This window comes from Electrophorus electricus, chromosome 16, assembly GCF_041902795.1.
Source record: "Electrophorus electricus isolate QZ-2024a chromosome 16, ASM4190279v1, whole genome shotgun sequence".
Classification (NCBI taxonomy): Eukaryota; Metazoa; Chordata; class Actinopteri; order Gymnotiformes; family Gymnotidae; genus Electrophorus; species Electrophorus electricus.
In genome coordinates, this window is record NC_137512.1 from 11746483 (window position 1) to 11774217 (window position 27735).

Sequence of the window (27735 nt, forward strand, 5' to 3'; positions counted from 1 at the left end):
TTGTATTCGACTTAAACACTGTTTCAGGGCAAGAGATTGTGTTTTAGACTAAAACAATGCTTTATAAGAAGAATCTTTACTTTGAAACTGTTCTTTACCTTTTTCACACTATGAAACAGCTTTGTATTCGCTTTAACACTGTTTCAGGGCGAGAGATTGTGTTTTAGACTAAATTTTAATGCTTTATAAGAAGAATCTTTAATTTGAAACTCTGTTCTTTACCTTTTTAACACTATGAAACAGCTTTGTATTCAACTTAAACACTGTTTCAGGGCAAGAGATTGTGTTTTAGACTAAAACTTAATGCTTTATAAGAAGAATCTTTACTTTGAAACTCTGTTCTTTACCTTTTTCACACTATGAAACAGCTTTGTATTCGCCTTAAACACTGTTTCAGGGCAAGAGATTGTGTTTTAGACTAAAACAATGCTTTATAAGAAGAATCTTTACTTTGAAACTCTGTTCTTTACCTTTTTCACACTGTGAAACAGATTTGTATTCACCTTAAACACTTTTTCAGGGCTAGAGATTGTGTTTTAGACTAAAACAATGCTTTATAAGAAGAATCTTTACTTTGAAACTCTGTTCTTTATCTTTTTAACACTATGAAACAGCTTTGTATTCAACTTAAACACTGTTTCAGGGCAAGAGATTGTGTTTTAGACTAAAACTTAATGCTTTATAAGAAGAATCTTTACTTTGAAACTCAGTTCTTTACCTTTTTCACACTATGAAACAGCTTTGTATTCAGCTTAAACACTGTTTCAGGGCAAGAGATTGTGTTTTAGACTAAAAGGTAATGCATTATAAGAAGAATCTTTACTTTGAAACTGTTCTTTACCTTTTTCACACTATGAAACAGCTTTGTATTCGCTTTAACACTGTTTCAGGGCAAGAGATTGTGTATTAGACAAAAACTTAATGCTTTATAAGAAGAATCTTTACTTTGAAACTCTGTTCTTTACCTTTTTCACACTATGAAACAGCTTTGTATTCACCTTAAACACTGTTTCAGGGCAAGAGATTGTGTTTTAGACTAAAACTTAATGCTTTATAAGAAGAATCTTTACTTTGAAACTCTGTTCTTTACCTTTTTCACACTATGAAACAGCTTTTTATTCAACTTAAACACTGTTTCAGGACAAGAGATTGTGTTTAGACTAAAACAATGCTTTATAAGAAGAGTCTTCACTTTGAAACTCTGTTCTTTACCTATTTCACACTATGAAACAGCTTTGTATTCACCTTAAACACTGTTTCAGTACAAGAGCTTGTGTTTTAGACTAAAAGGTAATGCATTATTAGAAGAATCTTTACTTTGAAAGTCTGTTCTTTACCTTTTTCACACTGTGAAACAGATTTGTATTCAACTTAAACACTGTTTCAGGGCAAGAGATTGTGTTTTAGACTAAAACAATGCTTTATAAGAAGAATATTTACTTTGAAACTCTGTTCTTTACCTTTTTCACATTATGAAACAGCTTTGTATTCACCTTAAACACTGTTTCAGGGCAAGAGATTGTGTTTTAGACTAAAAGGTAATGCATTTTAAGAAGAATCTTTACTTTGAAACTCTGTTCTTTACCTTTATCACACTATGAAACAGCTTTGTATTCAACTTAAACACTGTTTCAGGGTAAGAGATTGTGTTTTAGACTAAAATAATGCTTTATAAGAAGAATCTTTACTTTGAAACTCTGTTCTTTACCTTTTCCACACTATGAAACAGCTTTGTATTCAACTTAAGCACTGTTTCAGGGCAAGAGATTGTGTTTTAGACTAAAACTATGCTTCAAAAGAAGAATCTTTACTTTGAAACTCTGTTCTTTACCTTTTTCACACTATGAAACAGCTTTGTATTCACCTTAAACACTGTTTCAGGGCAAGAGATTGTGTTTTAGACTAAAACTTAATGCTTTATAAGAAGAATCTTTACTTTGAAACTCTGTTCTTTACCTTTTCCACACTATGAAACAGCTTTGTATTCAACTTAAACACTGTTTCAGGGCAAGAGATTGTGTTTTAGACTAAAACTTAATGCTTTATAAGAAGAATCTTTACTTTGAAACTCAGTTCTTTACCTTTTTCACACTATGAAACAGCTTTGTATTCAGCTTAAACACTGTTTCAGGGCAAGAGATTGTGTTTTAGACTAAAAGGTAATGCATTATAAGAAGAATCTTTACTTTGAAACTGTTCTTTACCTTTTTCACACTATGAAACAGCTTTGTATTCGCTTTAACACTGTTTCAGGACAAGAGATTGTGTTTAGACTAAAACAATGCTTTATAAGAAGAGTCTTCACTTTGAAACTCTGTTCTTTACCTATTTCACACTATGAAACAGCTTTGTATTCACCTTAAACACTGTTTCAGTACAAGAGCTTGTGTTTTAGACTAAAAGGTAATGCATTATTAGAAGAATCTTTACTTTGAAAGTCTGTTCTTTACCTTTTTCACACTGTGAAACAGATTTGTATTCAACTTAAACACTGTTTCAGGGCAAGAGATTGTGTTTTAGACTAAAACAATGCTTTATAAGAAGAATATTTACTTTGAAACTCTGTTCTTTACCTTTTTCACATTATGAAACAGCTTTGTATTCACCTTAAACACTGTTTCAGGGCAAGAGATTGTGTTTTAGACTAAAAGGTAATGCATTTTAAGAAGAATCTTTACTTTGAAACTCTGTTCTTTACCTTTATCACACTATGAAACAGCTTTGTATTCAACTTAAACACTGTTTCAGGGTAAGAGATTGTGTTTTAGACTAAAATAATGCTTTATAAGAAGAATCTTTACTTTGAAACTCTGTTCTTTACCTTTTCCACACTATGAAACAGCTTTGTATTCAACTTAAGCACTGTTTCAGGGCAAGAGATTGTGTTTTAGACTAAAACTATGCTTCAAAAGAAGAATCTTTACTTTGAAACTCTGTTCTTTACCTTTTTCACACTATGAAACAGCTTTGTATTCACCTTAAACACTGTTTCAGGGCAAGAGATTGTGTTTTAGACTAAAACTTAATGCTTTATAAGAAGAATCTTTACTTTGAAACTCTGTTCTTTACCTTTTCCACACTATGAAACAGCTTTGTATTCAACTTAAACACTGTTTCAGGGCAAGAGATTGTGTTTTAGACTAAAAGGTAATGCATTATAAGAAGAATCTTTACTTTGAAACTGTTCTTTACCTTTTCCACACTATGAAACAGCTTTGTATTCGCCTTAAACACTGTTTCAGGACAAGAGATTGTGTTTTAGACTAAAACTTAATGCTTTATAAGAAGAATCTTTACTTTGAAACTCTGTTCTTTACCTTTTTCACACTATGAAACAGCTTTTTATTCAACTTAAACACTGTTTCAGGACAAGAGATTGTGTTTAGACTAAAACAATGCTTTATAAGAAGAGTCTTCACTTTGAAACTCTGTTCTTTACCTATTTCACACTATGAAACAGCTTTGTATTCACCTTAAACACTGTTTCAGTACAAGAGCTTGTGTTTTAGACTAAAAGGTAATGCATTATTAGAAGAATCTTTACTTTGAAAGTCTGTTCTTTACCTTTTTCACACTGTGAAACAGATTTGTATTCAACTTAAACACTGTTTCAGGGCAAGAGATTGTGTTTTAGACTAAAACAATGCTTTATAAGAAGAATATTTACTTTGAAACTCTGTTCTTTACCTTTTTCACATTATGAAACAGCTTTGTATTCACCTTAAACACTGTTTCAGGGCAAGAGATTGTGTTTTAGACTAAAAGGTAATGCATTTTAAGAAGAATCTTTACTTTGAAACTCTGTTCTTTACCTTTATCACACTATGAAACAGCTTTGTATTCAACTTAAACACTGTTTCAGGGTAAGAGATTGTGTTTTAGACTAAAATAATGCTTTATAAGAAGAATCTTTACTTTGAAACTCTGTTCTTTACCTTTTCCACACTATGAAACAGCTTTGTATTCAACTTAAGCACTGTTTCAGGGCAAGAGATTGTGTTTTAGACTAAAACTATGCTTCAAAAGAAGAATCTTTACTTTGAAACTGTTCTTTACCTTTTTCACACTATGAAACAGCTTTGTATTCGCTTTAACACTGTTTCAGGACAAGAGATTGTGTTTAGACTAAAACAATGCTTTATAAGAAGAGTCTTCACTTTGAAACTCTGTTCTTTACCTATTTCACACTATGAAACAGCTTTGTATTCACCTTAAACACTGTTTCAGTACAAGAGCTTGTGTTTTAGACTAAAAGGTAATGCATTATTAGAAGAATCTTTACTTTGAAAGTCTGTTCTTTACCTTTTTCACACTGTGAAACAGATTTGTATTCAACTTAAACACTGTTTCAGGGCAAGAGATTGTGTTTTAGACTAAAACAATGCTTTATAAGAAGAATATTTACTTTGAAACTCTGTTCTTTACCTTTTTCACATTATGAAACAGCTTTGTATTCACCTTAAACACTGTTTCAGGGCAAGAGATTGTGTTTTAGACTAAAAGGTAATGCATTTTAAGAAGAATCTTTACTTTGAAACTCTGTTCTTTACCTTTATCACACTATGAAACAGCTTTGTATTCAACTTAAACACTGTTTCAGGGTAAGAGATTGTGTTTTAGACTAAAATAATGCTTTATAAGAAGAATCTTTACTTTGAAACTCTGTTCTTTACCTTTTCCACACTATGAAACAGCTTTGTATTCAACTTAAGCACTGTTTCAGGGCAAGAGATTGTGTTTTAGACTAAAACTATGCTTCAAAAGAAGAATCTTTACTTTGAAACTCTGTTCTTTACCTTTTTCACACTATGAAACAGCTTTGTATTCACCTTAAACACTGTTTCAGGGCAAGAGATTGTGTTTTAGACTAAAACTTAATGCTTTATAAGAAGAATCTTTACTTTGAAACTCTGTTCTTTACCTTTTCCACACTATGAAACAGCTTTGTATTCAACTTAAACACTGTTTCAGGGCAAGAGATTGTGTTTTAGACTAAAAGGTAATGCATTATAAGAAGAATCTTTACTTTGAAACTGTTCTTTACCTTTTCCACACTATGAAACAGCTTTGTATTCGCCTTAAACACTGTTTCAGGACAAGAGATTGTGTTTTAGACTAAAACAATGCTTTATAAGAAGAGTCTTCACTTTCAAACTCTGTTCTTTACCTATTTCACACTATGAAACAGCTTTGTATTCACCTTAAACACTGTTTCAGTACAAGAGCTTGTGTTTTAGACTAAAAGGTAATGCATTATTAGAAGAATCTTTACTTTGAAAGTCTGTTCTTTACCTTTTTCACACTGTGAAACAGATTTGTATTCACCTTAAACACTGTTTCAGGACAAGAGATTGTGTTTTAGAATAAAAGGTAATGCATTATAAGAAGAATCATTACTTTGAAACTCTTCTTTACCTGTTTCACAGTATGAAACAGCTTTGTATTCGACTTAAACACTGTTTCAGGGCAAGAGATTGTGTTTTAGACTAAAACAATGCTTTATAAGAAGAATCTTTACTTTGAAACTCTGTTCTTTACCTTTTTCACACTATGAAACAGCTTTGTATTCGCTTTAACACTGTTTCAGGGCAAGAGATTGTGTATTAGACAAAAACTTAATGCTTTATAAGAAGAATCTTTACTTTGAAACTCTGTTCTTTACCTTTTTCACACTATGAAACAGCTTTGTATTCACCTTAAACACTGTTTCAGGGCAAGAGATTGTGTTTTAGACTAAAACTTAATGCTTTATAAGAAGAATCTTTACTTTGAAACTCTGTTCTTTACCTTTTTCACACTATGAAACAGCTTTTTATTCAACTTAAACACTGTTTCAGGACAAGAGATTGTGTTTAGACTAAAACAATGCTTTATAAGAAGAGTCTTCACTTTGAAACTCTGTTCTTTACCTATTTCACACTATGAAACAGCTTTGTATTCACCTTAAACACTGTTTCAGTACAAGAGCTTGTGTTTTAGACTAAAAGGTAATGCATTATTAGAAGAATCTTTACTTTGAAAGTCTGTTCTTTACCTTTTTCACACTGTGAAACAGATTTGTATTTGACTTAAACACTGTTTCAGGGCAAGAGATTGTGTTTTAGACTAAAACAATGCTTTATAAGAAGAATACTTACTTTGAAACTCTGTTCTTTACCTTTTTCACATTATGAAACAGCTTTGTATTCACCTTAAACACTGTTTCAGGGCAAGAGATTGTGTTTTAGACTAAAAGGTAATGCATTTTAAGAAGAATCTTTACTTTGAAACTCTGTTCTTTACCTTTATCACACTATGAAACAGCTTTGTATTCAACTTAAACACTGTTTCAGGGTAAGAGATTGTGTTTTAGACTAAAATAATACTTTATAAGAAGAATCTTTACTTTGAAACTCTGTTCTTTACCTTTTCCACACTATGAAACAGCTTTGTATTCAACTTAAGCACTGTTTCAGGGCAAGAGATTGTGTTTTAGACTAAAACTATGCTTCAAAAGAAGAATCTTTACTTTGAAACTCTGTTCTTTACCTTTTTCACACTATGAAACAGCTTTGTATTCACCTTAAACACTGTTTCAGGGCAAGAGATTGTGTTTTAGACTAAAACTTAATGCTTTATAAGAAGAATCTTTACTTTGAAACTCTGTTCTTTACCTTTTCCACACTATGAAACAGCTTTGTATTCAACTTAAACACTGTTTCAGGGCAAGAGATTGTGTTTTAGACTAAAAGGTAATGCATTATAAGAAGAATCTTTACTTTGAAACTGTTCTTTACCTTTTCCACACTATGAAACAGCTTTGTATTCGCCTTAAACACTGTTTCAGGACAAGAGATTGTGTTTTAGACTAAAACGATGCTTTATAAGAAGAGTCTTCACTTTGAAACTCTGTTCTTTACCTATTTCACACTATGAAACAGCTTTGTATTCACCTTAAACACTGTTTCAGTACAAGAGCTTGTGTTTTAGACTAAAAGGTAATGCATTATTAGAAGAATCTTTACTTTGAAAGTCTGTTCTTTACCTTTTTCACACTGTGAAACAGATTTGTATTTGACTTAAACACTGTTTCAGGGCAAGAGATTGTGTTTTAGACTAAAACAATGCTTTATAAGAAGAATATTTACTTTGAAACTCTGTTCTTTACCTTTTTCACATTATGAAACAGCTTTGTATTCACCTTAAACACTGTTTCAGGGCAAGAGATTGTGTTTTAGACTAAAAGGTAATGCATTTTAAGAAGAATCTTTACTTTGAAACTCTGTTCTTTACCTTTATCACACTATGAAACAGCTTTGTATTCAACTTAAACACTGTTTCAGGGTAAGAGATTGTGTTTTAGACTAAAATAATGCTTTATAAGAAGAATCTTTACTTTGAAACTCTGTTCTTTACCTTTTCCACACTATGAAACAGCTTTGTATTCAACTTAAGCACTGTTTCAGGGCAAGAGATTGTGTTTTAGACTAAAACTATGCTTCAAAAGAAGAATCTTTACTTTGAAACTCTGTTCTTTACCTTTTTCACACTATGAAACAGCTTTGTATTCAGCTTAAACACTGTTTCAGGGCAAGAGATTGTGTTTTAGACTAAAAGGTAATGCATTATAAGAAGAATCTTTACTTTGAAACTGTTCTTTACCTTTTTCACACTATGAAACAGCTTTGTATTCACTTTAACACTGTTTCAGGGCAAGAGATTGTGTATTAGACAAAAACAATGCTTTATAAGAAGAATCTTTACTTTGAAACTCTGTTCTTTATCTTTTTAAAACTATGAAACAGCTTTGTATTCAACTTAAACACTGTTTCAGGGCAAGAGATTGTGTTTTAGACTAAAACAATGCTTGATAAGAAGAATATTTACTTTGAAACTCTGTTCTTTACCTTTTTCACACTATGAAACAGCTTTGTATTCACCTTAAACACTGTTTCAGGGCAAGAGATTGTGTTTTAGAATAAAAGGTAATGCATTATAAGAAGAATCATTACTTTGAAACTCTTCTTTACCTGTTTCACAGTATGAAACAGCTTTGTATTCGACTTAAACACTGTTTCAGGGCAAGAGATTGTGTTTTAGACTAAAACAATGCTTTATAAGAAGAATCTTTACTTTGAAACTGTTCTTTACCTTTTTCACACTATGAAACAGCTTTGTATTCGCTTTAACACTGTTTCAGGGCGAGAGATTGTGTTTTAGACTAAATTTTAATGCTTTATAAGAAGAATCTTTAATTTGAAACTCTGTTCTTTACCTTTTTAACACTATGAAACAGCTTTGTATTCAACTTAAACACTGTTTCAGGGCAAGAGATTGTGTTTTAGACTAAAACTTAATGCTTTATAAGAAGAATCTTTACTTTGAAACTCTGTTCTTTACCTTTTTCACACTATGAAACAGCTTTGTATTCGCCTTAAACACTGTTTCAGGGCAAGAGATTGTGTTTTAGACTAAAACAATGCTTTATAAGAAGAATCTTTACTTTGAAACTCTGTTCTTTACCTTTTTCACACTGTGAAACAGATTTGTATTCACCTTAAACACTTTTTCAGGGCTAGAGATTGTGTTTTAGACTAAAACAATGCTTTATAAGAAGAATCTTTACTTTGAAACTCTGTTCTTTATCTTTTTAACACTATGAAACAGCTTTGTATTCAACTTAAACACTGTTTCAGGGCAAGAGATTGTGTTTTAGACTAAAACTTAATGCTTTATAAGAAGAATCTTTACTTTGAAACTCAGTTCTTTACCTTTTTCACACTATGAAACAGCTTTGTATTCAGCTTAAACACTGTTTCAGGGCAAGAGATTGTGTTTTAGACTAAAAGGTAATGCATTATAAGAAGAATCTTTACTTTGAAACTGTTCTTTACCTTTTTCACACTATGAAACAGCTTTGTATTCGCTTTAACACTGTTTCAGGGCAAGAGATTGTGTATTAGACAAAAACTTAATGCTTTATAAGAAGAATCTTTACTTTGAAACTCTGTTCTTTACCTTTTTCACACTATGAAACAGCTTTGTATTCACCTTAAACACTGTTTCAGGGCAAGAGATTGTGTTTTAGACTAAAACTTAATGCTTTATAAGAAGAATCTTTACTTTGAAACTCTGTTCTTTACCTTTTTCACACTATGAAACAGCTTTTTATTCAACTTAAACACTGTTTCAGGACAAGAGATTGTGTTTAGACTAAAACAATGCTTTATAAGAAGAGTCTTCACTTTGAAACTCTGTTCTTTACCTATTTCACACTATGAAACAGCTTTGTATTCACCTTAAACACTGTTTCAGTACAAGAGCTTGTGTTTTAGACTAAAAGGTAATGCATTATTAGAAGAATCTTTACTTTGAAAGTCTGTTCTTTACCTTTTTCACACTGTGAAACAGATTTGTATTCAACTTAAACACTGTTTCAGGGCAAGAGATTGTGTTTTAGACTAAAACAATGCTTTATAAGAAGAATATTTACTTTGAAACTCTGTTCTTTACCTTTTTCACATTATGAAACAGCTTTGTATTCACCTTAAACACTGTTTCAGGGCAAGAGATTGTGTTTTAGACTAAAAGGTAATGCATTTTAAGAAGAATCTTTACTTTGAAACTCTGTTCTTTACCTTTATCACACTATGAAACAGCTTTGTATTCAACTTAAACACTGTTTCAGGGTAAGAGATTGTGTTTTAGACTAAAATAATGCTTTATAAGAAGAATCTTTACTTTGAAACTCTGTTCTTTACCTTTTCCACACTATGAAACAGCTTTGTATTCAACTTAAGCACTGTTTCAGGGCAAGAGATTGTGTTTTAGACTAAAACTATGCTTCAAAAGAAGAATCTTTACTTTGAAACTCTGTTCTTTACCTTTTTCACACTATGAAACAGCTTTGTATTCACCTTAAACACTGTTTCAGGGCAAGAGATTGTGTTTTAGACTAAAACTTAATGCTTTATAAGAAGAATCTTTACTTTGAAACTCTGTTCTTTACCTTTTCCACACTATGAAACAGCTTTGTATTCAACTTAAACACTGTTTCAGGGCAAGAGATTGTGTTTTAGACTAAAACTTAATGCTTTATAAGAAGAATCTTTACTTTGAAACTCAGTTCTTTACCTTTTTCACACTATGAAACAGCTTTGTATTCAGCTTAAACACTGTTTCAGGGCAAGAGATTGTGTTTTAGACTAAAAGGTAATGCATTATAAGAAGAATCTTTACTTTGAAACTGTTCTTTACCTTTTTCACACTATGAAACAGCTTTGTATTCGCTTTAACACTGTTTCAGGACAAGAGATTGTGTTTAGACTAAAACAATGCTTTATAAGAAGAGTCTTCACTTTGAAACTCTGTTCTTTACCTATTTCACACTATGAAACAGCTTTGTATTCACCTTAAACACTGTTTCAGTACAAGAGCTTGTGTTTTAGACTAAAAGGTAATGCATTATTAGAAGAATCTTTACTTTGAAAGTCTGTTCTTTACCTTTTTCACACTGTGAAACAGATTTGTATTCAACTTAAACACTGTTTCAGGGCAAGAGATTGTGTTTTAGACTAAAACAATGCTTTATAAGAAGAATATTTACTTTGAAACTCTGTTCTTTACCTTTTTCACATTATGAAACAGCTTTGTATTCACCTTAAACACTGTTTCAGGGCAAGAGATTGTGTTTTAGACTAAAAGGTAATGCATTTTAAGAAGAATCTTTACTTTGAAACTCTGTTCTTTACCTTTATCACACTATGAAACAGCTTTGTATTCAACTTAAACACTGTTTCAGGGTAAGAGATTGTGTTTTAGACTAAAATAATGCTTTATAAGAAGAATCTTTACTTTGAAACTCTGTTCTTTACCTTTTCCACACTATGAAACAGCTTTGTATTCAACTTAAGCACTGTTTCAGGGCAAGAGATTGTGTTTTAGACTAAAACTATGCTTCAAAAGAAGAATCTTTACTTTGAAACTCTGTTCTTTACCTTTTTCACACTATGAAACAGCTTTGTATTCACCTTAAACACTGTTTCAGGGCAAGAGATTGTGTTTTAGACTAAAACTTAATGCTTTATAAGAAGAATCTTTACTTTGAAACTCTGTTCTTTACCTTTTCCACACTATGAAACAGCTTTGTATTCAACTTAAACACTGTTTCAGGGCAAGAGATTGTGTTTTAGACTAAAAGGTAATGCATTATAAGAAGAATCTTTACTTTGAAACTGTTCTTTACCTTTTCCACACTATGAAACAGCTTTGTATTCGCCTTAAACACTGTTTCAGGACAAGAGATTGTGTTTTAGACTAAAACTTAATGCTTTATAAGAAGAATCTTTACTTTGAAACTCTGTTCTTTACCTTTTTCACACTATGAAACAGCTTTTTATTCAACTTAAACACTGTTTCAGGACAAGAGATTGTGTTTAGACTAAAACAATGCTTTATAAGAAGAGTCTTCACTTTGAAACTCTGTTCTTTACCTATTTCACACTATGAAACAGCTTTGTATTCACCTTAAACACTGTTTCAGTACAAGAGCTTGTGTTTTAGACTAAAAGGTAATGCATTATTAGAAGAATCTTTACTTTGAAAGTCTGTTCTTTACCTTTTTCACACTGTGAAACAGATTTGTATTCAACTTAAACACTGTTTCAGGGCAAGAGATTGTGTTTTAGACTAAAACAATGCTTTATAAGAAGAATATTTACTTTGAAACTCTGTTCTTTACCTTTTTCACATTATGAAACAGCTTTGTATTCACCTTAAACACTGTTTCAGGGCAAGAGATTGTGTTTTAGACTAAAAGGTAATGCATTTTAAGAAGAATCTTTACTTTGAAACTCTGTTCTTTACCTTTATCACACTATGAAACAGCTTTGTATTCAACTTAAACACTGTTTCAGGGTAAGAGATTGTGTTTTAGACTAAAATAATGCTTTATAAGAAGAATCTTTACTTTGAAACTCTGTTCTTTACCTTTTCCACACTATGAAACAGCTTTGTATTCAACTTAAGCACTGTTTCAGGGCAAGAGATTGTGTTTTAGACTAAAACTATGCTTCAAAAGAAGAATCTTTACTTTGAAACTGTTCTTTACCTTTTTCACACTATGAAACAGCTTTGTATTCGCTTTAACACTGTTTCAGGACAAGAGATTGTGTTTAGACTAAAACAATGCTTTATAAGAAGAGTCTTCACTTTGAAACTCTGTTCTTTACCTATTTCACACTATGAAACAGCTTTGTATTCACCTTAAACACTGTTTCAGTACAAGAGCTTGTGTTTTAGACTAAAAGGTAATGCATTATTAGAAGAATCTTTACTTTGAAAGTCTGTTCTTTACCTTTTTCACACTGTGAAACAGATTTGTATTCAACTTAAACACTGTTTCAGGGCAAGAGATTGTGTTTTAGACTAAAACAATGCTTTATAAGAAGAATATTTACTTTGAAACTCTGTTCTTTACCTTTTTCACATTATGAAACAGCTTTGTATTCACCTTAAACACTGTTTCAGGGCAAGAGATTGTGTTTTAGACTAAAAGGTAATGCATTTTAAGAAGAATCTTTACTTTGAAACTCTGTTCTTTACCTTTATCACACTATGAAACAGCTTTGTATTCAACTTAAACACTGTTTCAGGGTAAGAGATTGTGTTTTAGACTAAAATAATGCTTTATAAGAAGAATCTTTACTTTGAAACTCTGTTCTTTACCTTTTCCACACTATGAAACAGCTTTGTATTCAACTTAAGCACTGTTTCAGGGCAAGAGATTGTGTTTTAGACTAAAACTATGCTTCAAAAGAAGAATCTTTACTTTGAAACTCTGTTCTTTACCTTTTTCACACTATGAAACAGCTTTGTATTCACCTTAAACACTGTTTCAGGGCAAGAGATTGTGTTTTAGACTAAAACTTAATGCTTTATAAGAAGAATCTTTACTTTGAAACTCTGTTCTTTACCTTTTCCACACTATGAAACAGCTTTGTATTCAACTTAAACACTGTTTCAGGGCAAGAGATTGTGTTTTAGACTAAAAGGTAATGCATTATAAGAAGAATCTTTACTTTGAAACTGTTCTTTACCTTTTCCACACTATGAAACAGCTTTGTATTCGCCTTAAACACTGTTTCAGGACAAGAGATTGTGTTTTAGACTAAAACAATGCTTTATAAGAAGAGTCTTCACTTTCAAACTCTGTTCTTTACCTATTTCACACTATGAAACAGCTTTGTATTCACCTTAAACACTGTTTCAGTACAAGAGCTTGTGTTTTAGACTAAAAGGTAATGCATTATTAGAAGAATCTTTACTTTGAAAGTCTGTTCTTTACCTTTTTCACACTGTGAAACAGATTTGTATTCACCTTAAACACTGTTTCAGGACAAGAGATTGTGTTTTAGAATAAAAGGTAATGCATTATAAGAAGAATCATTACTTTGAAACTCTTCTTTACCTGTTTCACAGTATGAAACAGCTTTGTATTCGACTTAAACACTGTTTCAGGGCAAGAGATTGTGTTTTAGACTAAAACAATGCTTTATAAGAAGAATCTTTACTTTGAAACTCTGTTCTTTACCTTTTTCACACTATGAAACAGCTTTGTATTCGCTTTAACACTGTTTCAGGGCAAGAGATTGTGTATTAGACAAAAACTTAATGCTTTATAAGAAGAATCTTTACTTTGAAACTCTGTTCTTTACCTTTTTCACACTATGAAACAGCTTTGTATTCACCTTAAACACTGTTTCAGGGCAAGAGATTGTGTTTTAGACTAAAACTTAATGCTTTATAAGAAGAATCTTTACTTTGAAACTCTGTTCTTTACCTTTTTCACACTATGAAACAGCTTTTTATTCAACTTAAACACTGTTTCAGGACAAGAGATTGTGTTTAGACTAAAACAATGCTTTATAAGAAGAGTCTTCACTTTGAAACTCTGTTCTTTACCTATTTCACACTATGAAACAGCTTTGTATTCACCTTAAACACTGTTTCAGTACAAGAGCTTGTGTTTTAGACTAAAAGGTAATGCATTATTAGAAGAATCTTTACTTTGAAAGTCTGTTCTTTACCTTTTTCACACTGTGAAACAGATTTGTATTTGACTTAAACACTGTTTCAGGGCAAGAGATTGTGTTTTAGACTAAAACAATGCTTTATAAGAAGAATACTTACTTTGAAACTCTGTTCTTTACCTTTTTCACATTATGAAACAGCTTTGTATTCACCTTAAACACTGTTTCAGGGCAAGAGATTGTGTTTTAGACTAAAAGGTAATGCATTTTAAGAAGAATCTTTACTTTGAAACTCTGTTCTTTACCTTTATCACACTATGAAACAGCTTTGTATTCAACTTAAACACTGTTTCAGGGTAAGAGATTGTGTTTTAGACTAAAATAATGCTTTATAAGAAGAATCTTTACTTTGAAACTCTGTTCTTTACCTTTTCCACACTATGAAACAGCTTTGTATTCAACTTAAGCACTGTTTCAGGGCAAGAGATTGTGTTTTAGACTAAAACTATGCTTCAAAAGAAGAATCTTTACTTTGAAACTCTGTTCTTTACCTTTTTCACACTATGAAACAGCTTTGTATTCACCTTAAACACTGTTTCAGGGCAAGAGATTGTGTTTTAGACTAAAACTTAATGCTTTATAAGAAGAATCTTTACTTTGAAACTCTGTTCTTTACCTTTTCCACACTATGAAACAGCTTTGTATTCAACTTAAACACTGTTTCAGGGCAAGAGATTGTGTTTTAGACTAAAAGGTAATGCATTATAAGAAGAATCTTTACTTTGAAACTGTTCTTTACCTTTTCCACACTATGAAACAGCTTTGTATTCGCCTTAAACACTGTTTCAGGACAAGAGATTGTGTTTTAGACTAAAACAATGCTTTATAAGAAGAATATTTACTTTGAAACTCTGTTCTTTACCTTTTTCACATTATGAAACAGCTTTGTATTCACCTTAAACACTGTTTCAGGGCAAGAGATTGTGTTTTAGACTAAAAGGTAATGCATTTTAAGAAGAATCTTTACTTTGAAACTCTGTTCTTTACCTTTATCACACTATGAAACAGCTTTGTATTCAACTTAAACACTGTTTCAGGGTAAGAGATTGTGTTTTAGACTAAAATAATGCTTTATAAGAAGAATCTTTACTTTGAAACTCTGTTCTTTACCTTTTCCACACTATGAAACAGCTTTGTATTCAACTTAAGCACTGTTTCAGGGCAAGAGATTGTGTTTTAGACTAAAACTATGCTTCAAAAGAAGAATCTTTACTTTGAAACTCTGTTCTTTACCTTTTTCACACTATGAAACAGCTTTGTATTCAGCTTAAACACTGTTTCAGGGCAAGAGATTGTGTTTTAGACTAAAACTTAATGCTTTATAAGAAGAATCTTTACTTTGAAACTCTGTTCTTTACCTTTTCCACACTATGAAACAGCTTTGTATTCAACTTAAACACTGTTTCAGGGCAAGAGATTGTGTTTTAGACTAAAACTTAATGCTTTATAAGAAGAATCTTTACTTTGAAACTCAGTTCTTTACCTTTTTCACATTATGAAACAGCTTTGTATTCAGCTTAAACACTGTTTCAGGGCAAGAGATTGTGTTTTAGACTAAAAGGTAATGCATTATAAGAAGAATCTTTACTTTGAAACTGTTCTATACCTTTTTCACACTATGAAACAGCTTTTTATTCAACTTAAACACTGTTTCAGGACAAGAGATTGTGTTTAGACTAAAACAATGCTTTATAAGAAGAGTCTTCACTTTGAAACTCTGTTCTTTACCTATTTCACACTATGAAACAGCTTTGTATTCACCTTAAACACTGTTTCAGTACAAGAGCTTGTGTTTTAGACTAAAAGGTAATGCATTATTAGAAGAATCTTTACTTTGAAAGTCTGTTCTTTACCTTTTTCACACTGTGAAACAGATTTGTATTCAACTTAAACACTGTTTCAGGGCAAGAGATTGTGTTTTAGACTAAAACAATGCTTTATAAGAAGAATATTTACTTTGAAACTCTGTTCTTTACCTTTTTCACATTATGAAACAGCTTTGTATTCACCTTAAACACTGTTTCAGGGCAAGAGATTGTGTTTTAGACTAAAAGGTAATGCATTTTAAGAAGAATCTTTACTTTGAAACTCTGTTCTTTACCTTTATCACACTATGAAACAGCTTTGTATTCAACTTAAACACTGTTTCAGGGTAAGAGATTGTGTTTTAGACTAAAATAATGCTTTATAAGAAGAATCTTTACTTTGAAACTCTGTTCTTTACCTTTTTCACACTATGAAACAGCTTTTTATTCAACTTAAACACTGTTTCAGGGCAAGAGATTGTGTTTTAGACTAAAACAATGCTTTATAAGAAGAGTCTTCACTTTGAAACTCTGTTCTTTACCTATTTCACACTATGAAACAGCTTTGTATTCACCTTAAACACTGTTTCAGTACAAGAGCTTGTGTTTTAGACTAAAAGGTAATGCATTATTAGAAGAATCTTTACTTTGAAAGTCTGTTCTTTACCTTTTTCACACTGTGAAACAGATTTGTATTTGACTTAAACACTGTTTCAGGGCAAGAGATTGTGTTTTAGACTAAAACAATGCTTTATAAGAAGAATATTTACTTTGAAACTCTGTTCTTTACCTTTTTCACATTATGAAACAGCTTTGTATTCACCTTAAACACTGTTTCAGGGCAAGAGATTGTGTTTTAGACTAAAAGGTAATGCATTTTAAGAAGAATCTTTACTTTGAAACTCTGTTCTTTACCTTTATCACACTATGAAACAGCTTTGTATTCAACTTAAACACTGTTTCAGGGTAAGAGATTGTGTTTTAGACTAAAACTATGCTTCAAAAGAAGAATCTTTACTTTGAAACTCTGTTCTTTACCTTTTTCACACTATGAAACAGCTTTGTATTCACCTTAAACACTGTTTCAGGGCAAGAGATTGTGTTTTAGACTAAAACTTAATGCTTTATAAGAAGAATCTTTACTTTGAAACTCTGTTCTTTACCTTTTCCACACTATGAAACAGCTTTGTATTCAACTTAAACACTGTTTCAGGGCAAGAGATTGTGTTTTAGACTAAAAGGTAATGCATTATAAGAAGAATCTTTACTTTGAAACTGTTCTTTACCTTTTCCACACTATGAAACAGCTTTGTATTCGCCTTAAACACTGTTTCAGGACAAGAGATTGTGTTTTAGACTAAAACGATGCTTTATAAGAAGAGTCTTCACTTTGAAACTCTGTTCTTTACCTATTTCACACTATGAAACAGCTTTGTATTCACCTTAAACACTGTTTCAGGACAAGAGCTTGTGATTTAGACTAAAAGGTAATGCATTATTAGAAGAATCTTTACTTTGAAAGTCTGTTCTTTACCTTTTTCACACTATGAAACAGCTTTGTATTCACCTTAAACACTGTTTCAGGGCAAGAGATTGTGTTTTAGACTAAAACTTAATGCTTTATAAGAAGAATCTTTACTTTGAAACTCAGTTCTTTACCTTTTTCACACTATGAAACAGCTTTGTATTCAGCTTAAACACTGTTTCAGGGCAAGAGATTGTGTTTTAGACTAAAAGGTAATGCATTATAAGAAGAATCTTTACTTTGAAACTGTTCTTTACCTTTTTCACACTATGAAACAGCTTTGTATTCGCTTTAACACTGTTTCAGGGCAAGAGATTGTGTATTAGACAAAAACTTAATGCTTTATAAGAAGAATCTTTACTTTGAAACTCTGTTCTTTACCTTTTTCACACTATGAAACAGCTTTGTATTCACCTTAAACACTGTTTCTGGGCAAGAGATTGTGTTTTAAACTAAAACTTAATGCTTTATAAGAAGAATCTTTACTTTGAAACTCTGTTCTTTACCTTTTCCACACTATGAAACAGCTTTGTATTCAACTTAAACACTGTTTCAGGGCAAGAGATTGTGTTTTAGACTAAAAGGTAATGCATTATAAGAAGAATCTTTACTTTGAAACTGTTCTTTACCTTTTCCACACTATGAAACAGCTTTGTATTCGCCTTAAACACTGTTTCAGGACAAGAGATTGTGTTTTAGACTAAAACGATGCTTTATAAGAAGAGTCTTCACTTTGAAACTCTGTTCTTTACCTATTTCACACTATGAAACAGCTTTGTATTCACCTTAAACACTGTTTCAGTACAAGAGCTTGTGTTTTATACTAAAAGGTAATGCATTATTAGAAGAATCTTTACTTTGAAAGTCTGTTCTTTACCTTTTTCACACTGTGAAACAGATTTGTATTTGACTTAAACACTGTTTCAGGGCAAGAGATTGTGTTTTAGACTAAAACAATGCTTTATAAGAAGAATATTTACTTTGAAACTCTGTTCTTTACCTTTTTCACATTATGAAACAGCTTTGTATTCACCTTAAACACTGTTTCAGGGCAAGAGATTGTGTTTTAGACTAAAAGGTAATGCATTTTAAGAAGAATCTTTACTTTGAAACTCTGTTCTTTACCTTTATCACACTATGAAACAGCTTTGTATTCAACTTAAACACTGTTTCAGGGTAAGAGATTGTGTTTTAGACTAAAATAATGCTTTATAAGAAGAATCTTTACTTTGAAACTCTGTTCTTTACCTTTTTCACACTATGAAACAGCTTTGTATTCACCTTAAACACTGTTTCAGGGCAAGAGATTGTGTTTTAAACTAAAACTTAATGCTTTATAAGAAGAATCTTTACTTTGAAACTCTGTTCTTTACCTTTTCCACACTATGAAACAGCTTTGTATTCAACTTAAACACTGTTTCAGGGCAAGAGATTGTGTTTTAGACTAAAAGGTAATGCATTATAAGAAGAATCTTTACTTTGAAACTGTTCTTTACCTTTTCCACACTATGAAACAGCTTTGTATTCGCCTTAAACACTGTTTCAGGACAAGAGATTGTGTTTTAGACTAAAACGATGCTTTATAAGAAGAGTCTTCACTTTGAAACTCTGTTCTTTACCTATTTCACACTATGAAACAGCTTTGTATTCACCTTAAACACTGTTTCAGGACAAGAGCTTGTGATTTAGACTAAAAGGTAATGCATTATTAGAAGAATCTTTACTTTGAAAGTCTGTTCTTTACCTTTTTCACACTATGAAACAGCTTTGTATTCACCTTAAACACTGTTTCAGGGCAAGAGATTGTGTTTTAGACTAAAACTTAATGCTTTATAAGAAGAATCTTTACTTTGAAACTCAGTTCTTTACCTTTTTCACACTATGAAACAGCTTTGTATTCAGCTTAAACACTGTTTCAGGGCAAGAGATTGTGTTTTAGACTAAAAGGTAATGCATTATAAGAAGAATCTTTACTTTGAAACTGTTCTTTACCTTTTTCACACTATGAAACAGCTTTGTATTCGCTTTAACACTGTTTCAGGGCAAGAGATTGTGTATTAGACAAAAACTTAATGCTTTATAAGAAGAATCTTTACTTTGAAACTCTGTTCTTTACCTTTTTCACACTATGAAACAGCTTTGTATTCACCTTAAACACTGTTTCTGGGCAAGAGATTGTGTTTTAAACTAAAACTTAATGCTTTATAAGAAGAATCTTTACTTTGAAACTCTGTTCTTTACCTTTTTCACACTATGAAACAGCTTTTTATTCAACTTAAACACTGTTTCAGGACAAGAGATTGTGTTTAGACTAAAACAATGCTTTATAAGAAGAGTCTTCACTTTGAAACTCTGTTCTTTACCTATTTCACACTATGAAACAGCTTTGTATTCACCTTAAACACTGTTTCAGTACAAGAGCTTGTGTTTTAGACTAAAAGGTAATGCATTATAAGAAGAATCATTACTTTGAAACTCTTCTTTACCTGTTTCACAGTATGAAACAGCTTTGTATTCGACTTAAACACTGTTTCAGGGCAAGAGATTGTGTTTTAGACTAAAACAATGCTTTATAAGAAGAATCTTTACTTTGAAACTGTTCTTTACCTTTTTCACACTATGAAACAGCTTTGTATTCGCTTTAACACTGTTTCAGGGCGAGAGATTGTGTTTTAGACTAAATTTTAATGCTTTATAAGAAGAATCTTTAATTTGAAACTCTGTTCTTTACCTTTTTCACACTATGAAACAGCTTTGTATTCGCCTTAAACACTGTTTCAGGGCAAGAGATTGTGTTTTAGACTAAAAGGTAATGCATTATTAGAAGAATCTTTACTTTGAAAGTCTGTTCTTTACCTTTTTCACACTGTGAAACAGATTTGTATTTGACTTAAACACTGTTTCAGGGCAAGAGATTGTGTTTTAGACTAAAACAATGCTTTATAAGAAGAATACTTACTTTGAAACTCTGTTCTTTACCTTTTTCACATTATGAAACAGCTTTGTATTCACCTTAAACACTGTTTCAGGGCAAGAGATTGTGTTTTAGACTAAAAGGTAATGCATTTTAAGAAGAATCTTTACTTTGAAACTCTGTTCTTTACCTTTATCACACTATGAAACAGCTTTGTATTCAACTTAAACACTGTTTCAGGGTAAGAGATTGTGTTTTAGACTAAAATAATGCTTTATAAGAAGAATCTTTACTTTGAAACTCTGTTCTTTACCTTTTCCACACTATGAAACAGCTTTGTATTCAACTTAAGCACTGTTTCAGGGCAAGAGATTGTGTTTTAGACTAAAACTATGCTTCAAAAGAAGAATCTTTACTTTGAAACTCTGTTCTTTACCTTTTTCACACTATGAAACAGCTTTGTATTCACCTTAAACACTGTTTCAGGGCAAGAGATTGTGTTTTAGACTAAAACTTAATGCTTTATAAGAAGAATCTTTACTTTGAAACTCTGTTCTTTACCTTTTCCACACTATGAAACAGCTTTGTATTCAACTTAAACACTGTTTCAGGGCAAGAGATTGTGTTTTAGACTAAAAGGTAATGCATTATAAGAAGAATCTTTACTTTGAAACTGTTCTTTACCTTTTCCACACTATGAAACAGCTTTGTATTCGCCTTAAACACTGTTTCAGGACAAGAGATTGTGTTTTAGACTAAAACGATGCTTTATAAGAAGAGTCTTCACTTTGAAACTCTGTTCTTTACCTATTTCACACTATGAAACAGCTTTGTATTCACCTTAAACACTGTTTCAGTACAAGAGCTTGTGTTTTAGACTAAAAGGTAATGCATTATTAGAAGAATCTTTACTTTGAAAGTCTGTTCTTTACCTTTTTCACACTGTGAAACAGATTTGTATTTGACTTAAACACTGTTTCAGGGCAAGAGATTGTGTTTTAGACTAAAACAATGCTTTATAAGAAGAATACTTACTTTGAAACTCTGTTCTTTACCTTTTTCACATTATGAAACAGCTTTGTATTCACCTTAAACACTGTTTCAGGGCAAGAGATTGTGTTTTAGACTAAAAGGTAATGCATTTTAAGAAGAATCTTTACTTTGAAACTCTGTTCTTTAACTTTATCACACTATGAAACAGCTTTGTATTCAACTTAAACACTGTTTCAGGGTAAGAGATTGTGTTTTAGACTAAAATAATGCTTTATAAGAAGAATCTTTACTTTGAAACTCTGTTCTTTACCTTTTCCACACTATGAAACAGCTTTGTATTCAACTTAAGCACTGTTTCAGGGCAAGAGATTGTGTTTTAGACTAAAACTATGCTTCAAAAGAAGAATCTTTACTTTGAAACTCTGTTCTTTACCTTTTTCACACTATGAAACAGCTTTGTATTCACCTTAAACACTGTTTCAGGGCAAGAGATTGTGTTTTAGACTAAAACTTAATGCTTTATAAGAAGAATCTTTACTTTGAAACTCTGTTCTTTACCTTTTCCACACTATGAAACAGCTTTGTATTCAACTTAAACACTGTTTCAGGGCAAGAGATTGTGTTTTAGACTAAAAGGTAATGCATTATAAGAAGAATCTTTACTTTGAAACTCTGTTCTTTACCTATTTCACACTATGAAACAGCTTTGTATTCACCTTAAACACTGTTTCAGGACAAGAGCTTGTGATTTAGACTAAAAGGTAATGCATTATTAGAAGAATCTTTACTTTGAAAGTCTGTTCTTTACCTTTTTCACACTATGAAACAGCTTTGTATTCACCTTAAACACTGTTTCAGGGCAAGAGATTGTGTTTTAGACTAAAACTTAATGCTTTATAAGAAGAATCTTTACTTTGAAACTCAGTTCTTTACCTTTTTCACACTATGAAACAGCTTTGTATTCAGCTTAAACACTGTTTCAGGGCAAGAGATTGTGTTTTAGACTAAAAGGTAATGCATTATAAGAAGAATCTTTACTTTGAAACTGTTCTTTACCTTTTTCACACTATGAAACAGCTTTGTATTCGCTTTAACACTGTTTCAGGGCAAGAGATTGTGTATTAGACAAAAACTTAATGCTTTATAAGAAGAATCTTTACTTTGAAACTCTGTTCTTTACCTTTTTCACACTATGAAACAGCTTTGTATTCACCTTAAACACTGTTTCTGGGCAAGAGATTGTGTTTTAAACTAAAACTTAATGCTTTATAAGAAGAATCTTTACTTTGAAACTCTGTTCTTTACCTTTTCCACACTATGAAACAGCTTTGTATTCAACTTAAACACTGTTTCAGGGCAAGAGATTGTGTTTTAGACTAAAAGCTAATGCATTATAAGAAGAATCTTTACTTTGAAACTGTTCTTTACCTTTTCCACACTATGAAACAGCTTTGTATTCGCCTTAAACACTGTTTCAGGACAAGAGATTGTGTTTTAGACTAAAACGATGCTTTATAAGAAGAGTCTTCACTTTGAAACTCTGTTCTTTACCTATTTCACACTATGAAACAGCTTTGTATTCACCTTAAACACTGTTTCAGTACAAGAGCTTGTGTTTTAGACTAAAAGGTAATGCATTATTAGAAGAATCTTTACTTTGAAAGTCTGTTCTTTACCTTTTTCACACTGTGAAACAGATTTGTATTTGACTTAAACACTGTTTCAGGGCAAGAGATTGTGTTTTAGACTAAAACAATGCTTTATAAGAAGAATATTTACTTTGAAACTCTGTTCTTTACCTTTTTCACATTATGAAACAGCTTTGTATTCACCTTAAACACTGTTTCAGGGCAAGAGATTGTGTTTTAGACTAAAAGGTAATGCATTTTAAGAAGAATCTTTACTTTGAAACTCTGTTCTTTACCTTTATCACACTATGAAACAGCTTTGTATTCAACTTAAACACTGTTTCAGGGTAAGAGATTGTGTTTTAGACTAAAATAATGCTTTATAAGAAGAATCTTTACTTTGAAACTCTGTTCTTTACCTTTTCCACACTATGAAACAGCTTTGTATTCAACTTAAGCACTGTTTCAGGGCAAGAGATTATGTTTTAGACTAAAACTATGCTTCAAAAGAAGAATCTTTACTTTGAAACTCTGTTCTTTACCTTTTTCACACTATGAAACAGCTTTGTATTCACCTTAAACACTGTTTCAGGGCAAGAGATTGTGTTTTAAACTAAAACTTAATGCTTTATAAGAAGAATCTTTACTTTGAAACTCTGTTCTTTACCTTTTCCACACTATGAAACAGCTTTGTATTCAACTTAAACACTGTTTCAGGGCAAGAGATTGTGTTTTAGACTAAAAGGTAATGCATTATAAGAAGAATCTTTACTTTGAAACTGTTCTTTACCTTTTCCACACTATGAAACAGCTTTGTATTCGCCTTAAACACTGTCTCAGGACAAGAGATTGTGTTTTAGACTAAAACGATGCTTTATAAGAAGAGTCTTCACTTTGAAACTCTGTTCTTTACCTATTTCACACTATGAAACAGCTTTGTATTCACCTTAAACACTGTTTCAGGACAAGAGCTTGTGATTTAGACTAAAAGGTAATGCATTATTAGAAGAATCTTTACTTTGAAAGTCTGTTCTTTACCTTTTTCACACTATGAAACAGCTTTGTATTCACCTTAAACACTGTTTCAGGGCAAGAGATTGTGTTTTAGACTAAAACTTAATGCTTTATAAGAAGAATCTTTACTTTGAAACTCAGTTCTTTACCTTTTTCACACTATGAAACAGCTTTGTATTCAGCTTAAACACTGTTTCAGGGCAAGAGATTGTGTTTTAGACTAAAAGGTAATGCATTATAAGAAGAATCTTTACTTTGAAACTGTTCTTTACCTTTTTCACACTATGAAACAGCTTTGTATTCGCTTTAACACTGTTTCAGGGCAAGAGATTGTGTATTAGACAAAAACTTAATGCTTTATAAGAAGAATCTTTACTTTGAAACTCTGTTCTTTACCTTTTTCACACTATGAAACAGCTTTGTATTCACCTTAAACACTGTTTCTGGGCAAGAGATTGTGTTTTAAACTAAAACTTAATGCTTTATAAGAAGAATCTTTACTTTGAAACTCTGTTCTTTACCTTTTTCACACTATGAAACAGCTTTTTATTCAACTTAAACACTGTTTCAGGACAAGAGATTGTGTTTAGACTAAAACAATGCTTTATAAGAAGAGTCTTCACTTTGAAACTCTGTTCTTTACCTATTTCACACTATGAAACAGCTTTGTATTCACCTTAAACACTGTTTCAGTACAAGAGCTTGTGTTTTAGACTAAAAGGTAATGCATTATTAGAAGAATCTTTACTTTGAAAGTCTGTTCTTTACCTTTTTCACACTGTGAAACAGCTTTGTATTCACCTTAAACACTGTTTCAGTACAAGAGCTTGTGTTTTAGACTAAAAGGTAATGCATTATTAGAAGAATCTTTACTTTGAAAGTCTGTTCTTTACCTTTTTCACACTGTGAAACAGATTTGTATTTGACTTAAACACTGTTTCAGGGCAAGAGATTGTGTTTTAGACTAAAACAATGCTTTATAAGAAGAATACTTACTTTGAAACTCTGTTCTTTACCTTTTTCACACTATGAAACAGCTTTGTATTCACCTTAAACACTGTTTCAGGGCAAGAGATTGTGTTTTAGACTAAAACTTAATGCTTTATAAGAAGAATCTTTACTTTGAAACTCTGTTCTTTACCTTTTCCACACTATGAAACAGCTTTGTATTCAACTTAAACACTGTTTCAGGGCAAGAGATTGTGTTTTAGACTAAAAGGTAATGCATTATAAGAAGAATCTTTACTTTGAAACTGTTCTTTACCTTTTCCACACTATGAAACAGCTTTGTATTCGCCTTAAACACTGTTTCAGGACAAGAGATTGTGTTTTAGACTAAAACGATGCTTTATAAGAAGAGTCTTCACTTTGAAACTCTGTTCTTTACCTATTTCACACTATGAAACAGCTTTGTATTCACCTTAAACACTGTTTCAGGACAAGAGCTTGTGATTTAGACTAAAAGGTAATGCATTATTAGAAGAATCTTTACTTTGAAAGTCTGTTCTTTACCTTTTTCACACTATGAAACAGCTTTGTATTCACCTTAAACACTGTTTCAGGGCAAGAGATTGTGTTTTAGACTAAAACTTAATGCTTTATAAGAAGAATCTTTACTTTGAAACTCAGTTCTTTACCTTTTTCACACTATGAAACAGCTTTGTATTCAGCTTAAACACTGTTTCAGGGCAAGAGATTGTGTTTTAGACTAAAAGGTAATGCATTATAAGAAGAATCTTTACTTTGAAACTGTTCTTTACCTTTTTCACACTATGAAACAGCTTTGTATTCGCTTTAACACTGTTTCAGGGCAAGAGATTGTGTATTAGACAAAAACTTAATGCTTTATAAGAAGAATCTTTACTTTGAAACTCTGTTCTTTACCTTTTTCACACTATGAAACAGCTTTGTATTCACCTTAAACACTGTTTCTGGGCAAGAGATTGTGTTTTAAACTAAAACTTAATGCTTTATAAGAAGAATCTTTACTTTGAAACTCTGTTCTTTACCTTTTCCACACTATGAAACAGCTTTGTATTCAACTTAAACACTGTTTCAGGGCAAGAGATTGTGTTTTAGACTAAAAGGTAATGCATTATAAGAAGAATCTTTACTTTGAAACTGTTCTTTACCTTTTCCACACTATGAAACAGCTTTGTATTCGCCTTAAACACTGTTTCAGGACAAGAGATTGTGTTTTAGACTAAAACGATGCTTTATAAGAAGAGTCTTCACTTTGAAACTCTGTTCTTTACCTATTTCACACTATGAAACAGCTTTGTATTCACCTTAAACACTGTTTCAGTACAAGAGCTTGTGTTTTAGACTAAAAGGTAATGCATTATTAGAAGAATCTTTACTTTGAAAGTCTGTTCTTTACCTTTTTCACACTGTGAAACAGATTTGTATTTGACTTAAACACTGTTTCAGGGCAAGAGATTGTGTTTTAGACTAAAACAATGCTTTATAAGAAGAATATTTACTTTGAAACTCTGTTCTTTACCTTTTTCACATTATGAAACAGCTTTGTATTCACCTTAAACACTGTTTCAGGGCAAGAGATTGTGTTTTAGACTAAAAGGTAATGCATTTTAAGAAGAATCTTTACTTTGAAACTCTGTTCTTTACCTTTATCACACTATGAAACAGCTTTGTATTCAACTTAAACACTGTTTCAGGGTAAGAGATTGTGTTTTAGACTAAAATAATGCTTTATAAGAAGAATCTTTACTTTGAAACTCTGTTCTTTACCTTTTCCACACAATGAAACAGCTTTGTATTCAACTTAAGCACTTTTTCAGGGCAAGAGATTATGTTTTAGACTAAAACTATGCTTCAAAAGAAGAATCTTTACTTTGAAACTCTGTTCTTTACCTTTTTCACACTATGAAACAGCTTTGTATTCACCTTAAACACTGTTTCAGGGCAAGAGATTGTGTTTTAAACTAAAACTTAATGCTTTATAAGAAGAATCTTTACTTTGAAACTCTGTTCTTTACCTTTTCCACACTATGAAACAGCTTTGTATTCAACTTAAACACTGTTTCAGGGCAAGAGATTGTGTTTTAGACTAAAAGGTAATGCATTATAAGAAGAATCTTTACTTTGAAACTGTTCTTTACCTTTTCCACACTATGAAACAGCTTTGTATTCGCCTTAAACACTGTCTCAGGACAAGAGATTGTGTTTTAGACTAAAACGATGCTTTATAAGAAGAGTCTTCACTTTGAAACTCTGTTCTTTACCTATTTCACACTATGAAACAGCTTTGTATTCACCTTAAACACTGTTTCAGGACAAGAGCTTGTGATTTAGACTAAAAGGTAATGCATTATTAGAAGAATCTTTACTTTGAAAGTCTGTTCTTTACCTTTTTCACACTATGAAACAGCTTTGTATTCACCTTAAACACTGTTTCAGGGCAAGAGATTGTGTTTTAGACTAAAACTTAATGCTTTATAAGAAGAATCTTTACTTTGAAACTCAGTTCTTTACCTTTTTCACACTATGAAACAGCTTTGTATTCAGCTTAAACACTGTTTCAGGGCAAGAGATTGTGTTTTAGACTAAAAGGTAATGCATTATAAGAAGAATCTTTACTTTGAAACTGTTCTTTACCTTTTTCACACTATGAAACAGCTTTGTATTCGCTTTAACACTGTTTCAGGGCAAGAGATTGTGTATTAGACAAAAACTTAATGCTTTATAAGAAGAATCTTTACTTTGAAACTCTGTTCTTTACCTTTTTCACACTATGAAACAGCTTTGTATTCACCTTAAACACTGT